At 37.6% G+C, this 11,015-nt stretch overlaps 1 pseudogene; it reads left to right on the top strand.

The window, feature by feature from the left end:
* Positions 1 to 2,467: 2,467 nt before the first annotated feature.
* Positions 2,468 to 10,439, top strand: LOC120191253 (annotated as a pseudogene).
* Positions 10,440 to 11,015: the final 576 nt, after the last annotated feature.

Below are 11,015 nucleotides of genomic sequence, written 5' to 3'. Positions count from 1 at the left end.
TTAAGATGTTAAAATGTTACCGTATCATCAAAATGTCGAGATATATGATTTCCATCCAAATGAAGTAGGCCGCATTCCATTTTATATCTGTAAAAAAATGAATTAAATAAAATATTATAAAATTTAAATTATTAAATAAATTACTAACAAAATACTAAATATAATAAAATATACCTTAAAGAGCTATAAGAGAATATAAGAGTGTTTGAGAGAAGTTGAGAGTATTTGGTGTAATGAAAGTGATTGAGAATGGAGGTATTTATAGGGAGGGAATGAGGTGTGAACGGGCGGGGGTAGGTGGGTAATAAAGCAAATGCGTGGCCCCGGGGGACACGCCTTACTGACGCGTGTTATAATTAAAGCAAAGGCACGGGCCTTGCACTGCGCTATACCCTACGTGGCATAAGGCTCGCCCCAAGGGCCGCGCTTTAGCCAGCGTGTATCCATGGCAGCATAAGGCGCGTCTTACCCCACGTGACGCCAAATCAGCGTAAAGCGCGCTGCAGGGGGTGCGCCTTACTGCAAAGGGTATTAGATCGGGAAATATAGTCTGAACGGTGTCTGACAGGGAAAAAACATTTAAAGGGTTATTTATCGGGAAAATCGCCAAACTTTTGTCATCTGAAAAGGAATGTGAATCATCCATATCCAAAGTCAGAAGCCAAAACCCAACTTTGACACGCAAAGTTTATGCGCACTGAAGCTGAAACTCAATATGTCAGAGGCACCTAGGTTATATGCCATAGTATAAAATAGCAGTTGCGGTATCTATCGCTATTGCAGTTGCGGTTACATTGTCGCGGTTGCGGATGCTGCGGACGTTACGTAACGTAACGTGTTATTGCTGTCGTGGGCTTGATTTCTTCCAAAAAAATCACAATACTTCTAAAATATTTTATCGCGTTGCGTTAATATTGCGTCGCGGTGACCTTCAAAACCGTTACGAAGCGACCGTTACACTGCGTTGCAGCCGCAATTTAATACCATGTTATATGCTTATTTGTTTTCATTTATCAGTTCGCAGTGAGGTCAATAATGGATTGTTTCCTAGTAATTTGAAGAAGAAGAAGAAGAAGAAGAAGGGTTAACGGAAACGTGTCACCTCAGATAAAAATTAATAGGTAACATCAGTGACCTTTCTAAAAACGAACTAAAAGAATTAAACGTTTGGTAATTATATTACAAATTTTAAAAGTTAGTGATCAAAATGCAAACGTTCTAAAAATTTAAAGACTATTTATATACTTTATCTTTTATATTATTATAATATTATTTCTTTGATGAATTTTAAATTTAATTATAATTCTATATATGATGAGGAGAATCAGAATTTAGAAAAAGGAAGAAGAACAATTCTAGTAAATCTAGAACTTATCTAAGAAAAAATAATATTAAAAAAATAAAGTAAATAATTCGGTAAATCGAACAAATATGTTTGTTTATTAAAAAAACATCGATCTCAGAAAGAAAATACTATAATTTTGGCACTACAATAGTGGTTGCGGCTAGGGGTGTTCAAATTTCGATTTTAATCGAATTAACCGACCGAATCGAATTAATTCGGTTAATTCGGTCAGCCACCGAATCAGTTCGGTTGGGGAACGATTAAGGTTTTTTTGGGTATTCAGTTAATGGTTAATTCGATTCAAAATCGGTTAATTAACCGAAATAAAATTTTAAATATTAAATATATTATATATAACATATGAGCTCAGCCCAAACCATTTAAAACCCAATTAATAATTTAAGATCAATAACTTTTAAACCTAAATCAATATTAATTAATTAAAAAATTTATATAAATTTTTTATTTTATAATTATATATTATTTAAATTAATTGTAAACTGTTTTTCTAAATTAAAAAATATTAAATATATTATATATAACATACGGACTTAACCCAAACCATTTAAAACCCAATTAATAATTTATGATCCAATAACTTTTAAACCTAAATCAATATTAATTAATTAAAAAATTTATATAAAATTTTTATTTTGTAATTATATATTATTTAAATTAATTGTAAACTGTTTTTCTAAATTAAAAAATATTAAATATATTATATATAACATACGAGTTCAGTTCAAATAATTTAAAACCCAATTAATAATTTAAGATCTAATAACTTTTAAACCTATATCAATATTAATTAATTAAAAAATTTATAATTATATATTATTTAAATTAATTATAATATGTTTTTGAATTATAAAATATTTAATTTTTATATAAATTAAAAAAATTTAAAATTTTTGATTAATTCAAAAATTAACCGAAATTTATTCGGTTTGATTAATATTTTTTTAAAAAAAATTAATTTAATTAACAGTTAAAAAATATTCAAATATTTCGATTAATACTAATTCGATCGACTCAGCCATCGAATTAACTAAATGAACAACCTAATTGTGGCGGTGATATATAGGAGGATGGCCCTCTAAATTTCAGCAACACCGACGCTGACGTGCCCCTCTCAGTATCCTCGACAAATTCCAGTAACGCCACCGTTTTCACTGCTTTTTCCTCCTCTCAAGTCTGCTTTATTCCTAATCTCTCCATCTTTTACCTTCTTCCTTCAGGCCTTAATGTTTATTTTCAAAACCCTATTTTTTTCATCTCCTTTTCGAAATCTTATTCCCTAATCGGATTCTGTGCAGTAGAGGGAGAGTAGGACCAAGATATTGACGATACCTTGTCTAAAAACTCATTTATTGGAAGACAGTTCATCAATTTTAGCTGTGAATAGAAAATTATTTTTGGTGAATATTTTAGGATTTGATGAGGCTTGGAAATTTCGGTTGTCTTATGGCTTTAGCTGTCTGAACGTAGGAATCTTTTTATTCGAAATTATGAGCTTCGGATTTTTGGTTATTGAAAGATGGAAACTGATGATCGTTCAAACTCGAAGGCAGGTCAACAACTGCAATTTGATTTGGGGAATGATGTTGAACTAGGGTTAGAAAAGGTTTCATCACCAATTTCGTTGAAACTTAGGAAGAAGAAAATGGATGGTGATGGGGGCTCTATGAAAAGATTAAAGGTCACAGTAGCACAAGTTGGTGTTGATAAAGATGATGACGAGCCCATTTTGTCTTTGTTGAAGTTAAGAAAACCTAAGAAGCCTAAAAAGGTTAAGGCTGGATTGGAAGGCAGTGCCAGGAAGTGCCATAAGGATGAAGTTAAGGCAGGTAAAAGTGTGGGCAAGGATGAGGAGGATTTTGGGGGAATGAATGATACATTGGCGAGCTTTAGAAAGAAGTTAAAGGATCCTAAGAAAGATATTGATCTGGAAGCAATGAGGGTAAGGAGTTATTCTTTAAATGAATCTGTGGAGGGTGATGGAGTTTTGGATGGGAAATCTGCGTCAAAGACTGGTGTGGTAGATTTGGGTATTGGTGAAGACAAGTCTGATATGGCTACCAATAGAGGTGTCAAAAGAAAGCATGCAGGGAAAGTAAGGAGATCCAAGATTAATTCAAAAGCAAAGTCCATTGAGGCTGATCATGAATCCGGTGCTAAGTTTGAGAAAGATCATAATGAGGAAGGCTTGTGGCCTGGGGTTGGCTCGATTCATCATTTGGATGAGAAGTTGAAAGAACAATTGGCAGAGGTTTCTTGCAAGGCACAATCTGGTTCAGTAAGGAAATCTCGCCCAAATTTGAGTTTGAAACAGAATCGCGAGGCTGATCATCATGCTTCTACTTCTAAGAATCCTAGCAGAAATTCTGTTGATAATTCTTATTCAGTTTCTGCTTCAAGTTTTCCGCATTCATCCTCCAAAGAATGCAGCACCGCTGAGAATCAAAGACTTGACCATGGTGTTTGTCAACAAGATAGCATATTGGAACCAGGTGACTTAAATGTTCAAAAGGGTCCTACAGAAGATTCATTTATATCACATAAAGTTTGTGACAAGGGCATATATTTGCATTCCAACATTGAGCTCAGGGACAATTGTCCAGCAGTTGACCAGAGTAATCCAGAACGTGAAGGTTCACAACAAACTCAACATGCTTCTCTGTCTGTTGTTTATTCACTGAAGATGGAGGGGACTTGCAGACACATTCCAAATACTTTTGCTGAGGACAACACTTTAGAAACCTCTGTTCATCCAAATCACCTTGTGGCTTCCATTCAGAGGTGCAACTCAGGTTTGCATCAACCATCTGAAGATGCATGCCATGGGGCCAATGTTGATTCTCCCACATCTACGCCTGATGAAAATGAAAGTTACCATGAAGATGATGTCTCTCTTCCTAGTTCTGATATCAATGACAGTAAGTCATCAGTTGTAAGCGTAGACATGGAGATATGGCTTATGAAGGGGATACTGACTGGGAGAATTTGTTAAGTGAGCAAGGTCTTTTTGAAAATCAACAGTTCGCAGACAGTGATCGTTCCTTTAAAGCAAGAGAGAAGTTTAATGAGGCAGCAGTATCATCTGGACTGAAAGCTCGTGCCGTGGGACCTGTTGAGAAGATCAAATTTAAGGAGGTCTTGAAGTGTAGAGGTGGGGTACAGGAATATTTGGAATGCAGGTTTGTGAATATGCATATGGTTTTATTTACTATTTATTATTATTATGAATGCTTTTGAGTATGGGTTTCTTTTTGTGCTCCCATTCTGTTTATGTTTTAAACTATAAACTACAGTGATTAATTTCCTTGTGACCTTGTGTGCCAGCCTGCCAGGTAGCATCTTTTGTAGTAATTTTTATGATCTGGTTTGGCATCTCAAGTCTCAACTTATAATTAGTCATAAAATTTAAGGATTTGTATTCGGTTACTTTCTTTGATAGGAGTTGATAGGATTGCCAGTTTCCAATTTGCTGCCTTCAAAATTTTCTATTTCAGAAAGTTCTATTCTTCTCAATGGAATTTAATCACATACTGCTGCAGGAATCATATCTTAGGTCTTTGGAGTAAAGATGTTAACCACATTTTGCCTCTTGTTGACTGCGGTGTTAGTGACACTCCTTCAGAGGGTGAACCACCTCGAGCTTCCCTAATTAGGGAGATATATACATTTCTTGATCAGGGTGTAAGTGATTACTCTCAAATGAATGAAAATTTGTCATATGTGTTTATTAGTGGATAATTTTCCCCCTGAATTTCTAGTACTTGGTACATTATATTGATCTTGAAAATTGGATGACCTCCTCTTTGCAGTCTTACATAAACTTTGGAATTGCTTCAAAGAAAGAGAAGGTGGAATGTAGTGTTAATGCCAACGACAAACATCTCAAGGAAAGAAAAGATGACGGTAATTCTATGGCCTTTAATACCGAATCAGAGGATGGTGTTGCCTTTATCCTTGTTCAGGTCAAGAATTCTGAGGCTTCTATGGATGCAAATAGTGGTGCTATAGTTGATGATCAAAACCAGACATCTGAAGCCATAATAACACCAGAATTACGTTATGTAAAAGAACAAGAGGAATGCCCAAGTGATAGTTCCCAGCAAAATGGCAGCATTAGTGAGAAACTACACCCTGGATTAATTAATTCGGAGGTTCTAAGTGCTGATCAATCTTGTGGTGCAACTGACATGGGAATAGCCCCTGTAGTAACTTCAGAAGAAAGGAATGACTCACAGTACGTTCAGTCTGCAACTTATGATAATCCTGATGGGAAACATCACCTAGAGGGTGGTTCAGAGGCCAGAAAGAACATCGTAGTTGTTGGAGCTGGTCCTGCTGGATTGACTGCTGCACGCCACTTAAAACGTCAGGGATTTTCTGTAGTTGTACTTGAGGCTAGGGATAGGATAGGAGGTCGTGTTTATACTGATTGCTCCTCTCTTTCTGTGCCTGTGGATCTTGGGGCTAGCATTATTACTGGAGTTGAGGCTGATGTATCAACTAATAGAAGACCAGATCCTTCCTCATTGATTTGTTCACAGTTGGGGTTAGAGTTGACTGTATTGAATAGTTCCTGTCCTCTTTATGACATTTTATCTGGTCAAAAGGTTCCTGCTGATCTAGATGATGCTTTGGAAGCTGAATACAATAGTCTTCTTGATGACATGGTGTTTCTTGTTGGTCAAAAAGGTCAAAAAGCAATGACTATGTCTCTTGAGGATGGTTTAGAATATGCCCTAAAAAGGCATCGTATGGAAGAAATAGGAGCAGATATTGAAGAAGAAGAATCACATTCTTCAGAGAATGCTTTCTATAATTCCAAAGCAAACAATGTCTCTGGATTTTTTTTTTGAAAAAAAATGTTCTGAAGAGGAGCTTTTGAGTCCCCTTGAGAGAAGGGTTATGAATTGGCACTATGCCCACTTGGAGTATGGCTGTGCTGCTTCGCTTAAGGAAGTGTCTCTTCCCAACTGGATTCAAGATGATGTTTATGGTGGATTTGGAGCCCATTGTATGATTAAAGGGGGTTACGGTAAGGCGGTTGAGGCTCTTGGAGAAGGACTTCTAGTCCACTTGAACCATGTGGTTACAAATATTTCATACAACACAAAGGACACTGGGATGGATAATAGTTATCATAGGCAGGTAAAAGTTTCCACATCAAATGGCAGTGAGTTTTCAGGGGATGCTGTGCTCATCACCGTGCCACTTGGCTGCTTGAAAGCAGGGGTCATAAAATTTTCTCCGCCATTGCCCCAATGGAAACAATCTTCCATACAACGGCTTGGTTTTGGAGTACTCAATAAAGTTGTTTTGGAATTCCCAGAAGTGTATTGGGATGATTCTGTGGATTACTTTGGAGTTGCTGAGGAAACAGATAGTAGAGGCCATTGCTTTATGTTTTGGAATGTACGGAAAACTGTCGGCACTCCTGTTCTTATAGGCTTAGTGGCTGGTAAGGCAGCTATTGATGGTCAAAGTATGAGCTCATCAGATCATGTTAACCATGCTGTAATTATTCTCCGTAAACTTTTTGGAGAGGCTTCAGTTCCTGATCCTGTTGCCTCAGTTGTGACTGATTGGGGCAGGGATCCTTTCAGCTATGGTGCTTACTCCTTTGTTGCCATTGGTGCATCTGGAGAGGACTATGATATTTTGGGCAGGCCTGTTGAGAACTGCTTGTTTTTTGCTGGAGAAGCTACCTGTAAGGAGCATCCTGACACGGTTGGTGGTGCAATGTTAAGTGGACTTCGGGAAGCCGTGCGATTAATTGACATATTTACCACTGGAAATGATTATACAGCCGAAGTAGAGGCAATGGAGGCTGCACTGAGACAATCAGAATCAGGAAGGGATGAAGTTAGGGACATAATTAAGAGACTTGAAGCAGTTGAACTTTCCAATGTGTTGTACAAAAATTCTTTGGATCGAGCTCGGGTTTTGAGCAGGGAAGCCTTGCTACGGGACATGTTCTTTAATGTGAAAACCAATGCAGGACGATTGCATCTGGCCAAAAAGTTGTTGGCTCTCCCAGTTGAATCCTTGAAATTCTTTGCTGGGACAAAGGAAGGGCTTACTACATTGAACTCATGGATGCTGGTATCATTTCTTTTCACGATTTATTATCTATCCTTGTGTCCAAATATGGATTTATTCTAGTAATGCATAGATTTAGCGGCATTAAATATTGGCTTTAACGTTTATTGTGTTCACAATGAAAATTATAGGATTCAATGGGGAAAGATGGGACTCAATTGTTGCGCCATTGTGTTCGTCTTCTTGTTCTTGTTTCAACTGATCTACTCGCGGTTCGTTCCTCAGGTACTTGTTTATGTTGTGCTATCATGTATATTTTATCCGCAATGTGCTTGCTTGGTACATATGAAGTGTTTGTTTGTATGTGAATTTATGTTCCCCTTTTCCATGAAGTAGTATGTGTTGAATGAAATTGGCTAAGATGACATTTTTACTAATAATTGTTTTTAGGCATAGGGAAAACTGTAAAGGAAAAAATTTGTGTGCATACAAGTCGTGACATACGTGCTATAGCAAGCCAGCTGGTTAGTGTTTGGCTTGAAGTCTTCCGTAAGGGAAATGCTTCTTCAAAGAGAAAGTTCCTTAAAGATCCAGCTTCAGGAAAGCCACCTCTATATTCACGACATGGTGCTTCCGAGAATAAAGCAATCTTGCAGGACACTTTCTCTGCCGGAAACCAGTATGCTTTCACAATGAATGAGAATGGAAAATCAGTTGATATGGAGGTGGAAGCTGTTAACCAGGGGATATCAGAGGAAGAGCTAGCTGCCTTTGCTGCTGAAGCAGCTGCCCGAGCTGCAGCAAAAGCAGCTGCAGAAGTATGTTTTCTTTTACCGTATCTAGTTACATATCTATATTTGTTCATTGTCCTTAAACAACTGTTACTTGGATGCCACAATGTTGAAATCTTTATTTGTTCCTTTTGATGTTTGCCTTGTTTCCTTTTTTTTTTGGTAGGAATGGAAGGCCTCGTTAAAAACCCCCTTCTTGATTAAGGAGCTTGATAATAAGCTCCTTAATCAGCGGAAGGAGGAAAAGAGTGCCTTGGATTTTATTAATAATGAAAAATTACATAAGATACAACCATTACATAAGATACAACCAATACACCAATAACAGTACATAAAACTTAAAAACACCCCCTGCCATAAAAGTCTTCACTGTAGACCAGAAAACCACAGTTGAATCGTAACAATCAACCTATCCCCCTCTTAGCTAGATTGTCTGCCTCCCCATTACACGCTCTTGGAATCAACCTCACTGAATGTACCTTACCAGTGATGAGAGTCGAAATCTGATAAACAATAGATGATAAGAAAACAGGAGCCAAACCCGAGGCCTGAATCCATTTCACTGCAGACTTACAATCACTCTCAACGATCAACCTACCAACAGATTCCCAACGTGATGACAAAAATATTTCAATGCCTCTTTTAATAGCCTTTAACTCAACAAGTGGAGGAGTTCCTTGACCAACATTCTCTGAAAAAGTCAAAAGGGTGCAGCAATTCCAATCTCTTTTAAGAATGTTTTGTGAAGGTTTTGCTTTGTGAAAGAATTGAATGAATGCTTCTTTTTAACTTCTGACCAGGTTGCTATCATTAGATTGCTCAAATTTGGATAACTTGTGATAGTAACGAGCATTAATTTCAATGTATTTTTTTCTTCATTAAAAAAAATCCTTCTTTCTTTTCTACTATGGTCATTGACTTGTGTTCCTAAGGAGATTAACAATTGTACTCCGCAGGCTCTTGCATCCACAGAAGCCAACTGCAACAAGTTGCTGCAGCTTCCTAAGATTCCTTCTTTTCACAAGTTTGCCAGAAGGGAGCAATATGCACAAATGGATGAAGGGAAATGGCCTGGTGGTGTTTTAGGTAGACAAGATTGTATGTCAGAAATAGACTCTAGGAACTGCAGAGTTAGGGACTGGTCTGTTGATTTCTCTGCGGCTTGTGTTAACATTGACAGTTCTGGAATGTATGCAGATAACCTTTCTCAGAAGAGCCACTTGGAACTTAGAGAGCATTCTGGAGAAAGTTTGGCTGTGGAAAGTAGTATCTTCGTAAAAGCATGGGTTGATTCTGCTGGTAGTGGGGGGATAAAGGATTATCATGCCATTGAGAGATGGCAGTCTCAAGCAGCAGCTGCTGATCCAGATTTCTTCCACCCTACAAATTTCAAAGATGAGGAAGATTCAAATACTAGTTCAAGGCAACCAACCTGGAAGCATGATGGACGAGCTAATGAGAGCTCCATCTCCCAAGTATCTGTAAACAAGGAACGGTTCGAAAATCATCCCCGTGGAGCTGATCGGATTAAACAGGCCGTTGTTGATTATGTTGCATCATTGTTAATGCCCCTTTATAAGGCAAGAAAAATTGATAAGGAGGGGTACAAATCAATAATGAAGAAAACTGCAACAAAGGTTCCACTTCTCTTCTCTTCTCCTCTCTTCTATTTCTTTTATTTCACTCATTAGCGCCCAACTTCTTTTCTGCCTCTACTTCCAGTTTTATAATTTTGAATCTGTCACTAGTTCCAGTGTTTCATGAAAGACGTTCAGAAGACTTAACGATTTTTTAAAGACGCCTAGAAGACACGAGGTCTTCTCTAAGTTTTATACATGCCTACAAAACTACATCTTTCCCAAAAAATTGAGCGTCTTCTAAAAATCATCGAATCTTATGAACATATTCTATTAAATACTATAGTATTCACCTTATATTAAAAAAATAATCACCTTAACCTCTCATACGAAAAAGTTCATTTTCCCCAAAATAACATGTGACCAAATTTGCCAGATTTATGGTTTATAGATTGTTTGTAATTATTTTTATTTATTTAAAAATATATTTATGATTTTGTCAAGGTCCCTTGAATCGCTTAAACTAAAACAAGGCCAGAGAGAGCCCAAAAGACAAACTATATGAGAGTAAATGACATAAGTAGAGGTTCCCCTTTCCCTTGGAAGTTGGAACTGGGTTAGTGCTTTCAAAAAGCAGAGGTAGCAAAACAATCCAGCTCTGGAAAGACACAAGGAAGAAGATGTTGAAGTTTCTGTCGAAAGTAAAAATCGAGTTCAATGCACTGGACCCACGTATAGCTTCATGCATGGAGTTCTTAGCCCAGTGCAAGGCCCGCCAAGCCAAATAGTCCAACCCCGCCTGCCAATTCCAGGTCAAGCGCCGTACGGATGATCACCCTCCCCAAATCACTGTTACTTTCGTCAACGGAGTGGAGGAAGATTTCGATGCCACATCCACTCCTGTTCAAACCATAAGGAACATGATCCTCGAAATAGGCCAGTTCCTTGAGACCGAGCACATGTTCCGTGAAGCTGGCGAGAAGTGGCCCGTCCTTATACCCCAGGAGGAGCTTCATCAATCATCAATCGTTTCCCGGAATCAAGGTTTGGGCATTTTCTATCCTGGTTTGGTTTCATTTGTTGGTTCTTTGTGTTTTGTTGGTGGAGGCATTTTGTCGAATAACTGGTAGGTCCTGGTAAGATATGGACGTATCACAAAACAAGGTTTGAGTTTGATCATCATTTGCTCTATTAACATCCTGCTTGCTTAAAATGATAAGCTTAAACATATCAAACCTGCTTGATTAA

This window comes from Hibiscus syriacus, unplaced genomic scaffold, assembly GCF_006381635.1.
Source record: "Hibiscus syriacus cultivar Baekdansim isolate YM2019G1 unplaced genomic scaffold, ASM638163v2 tig00116965_pilon, whole genome shotgun sequence".
In the NCBI taxonomy this organism is placed as follows: domain Eukaryota; kingdom Viridiplantae; phylum Streptophyta; class Magnoliopsida; order Malvales; family Malvaceae; genus Hibiscus; species Hibiscus syriacus.
Note: the sequence above shows the minus strand (reverse complement) of the source record. Positions and strands in the feature narration are given on the sequence as shown.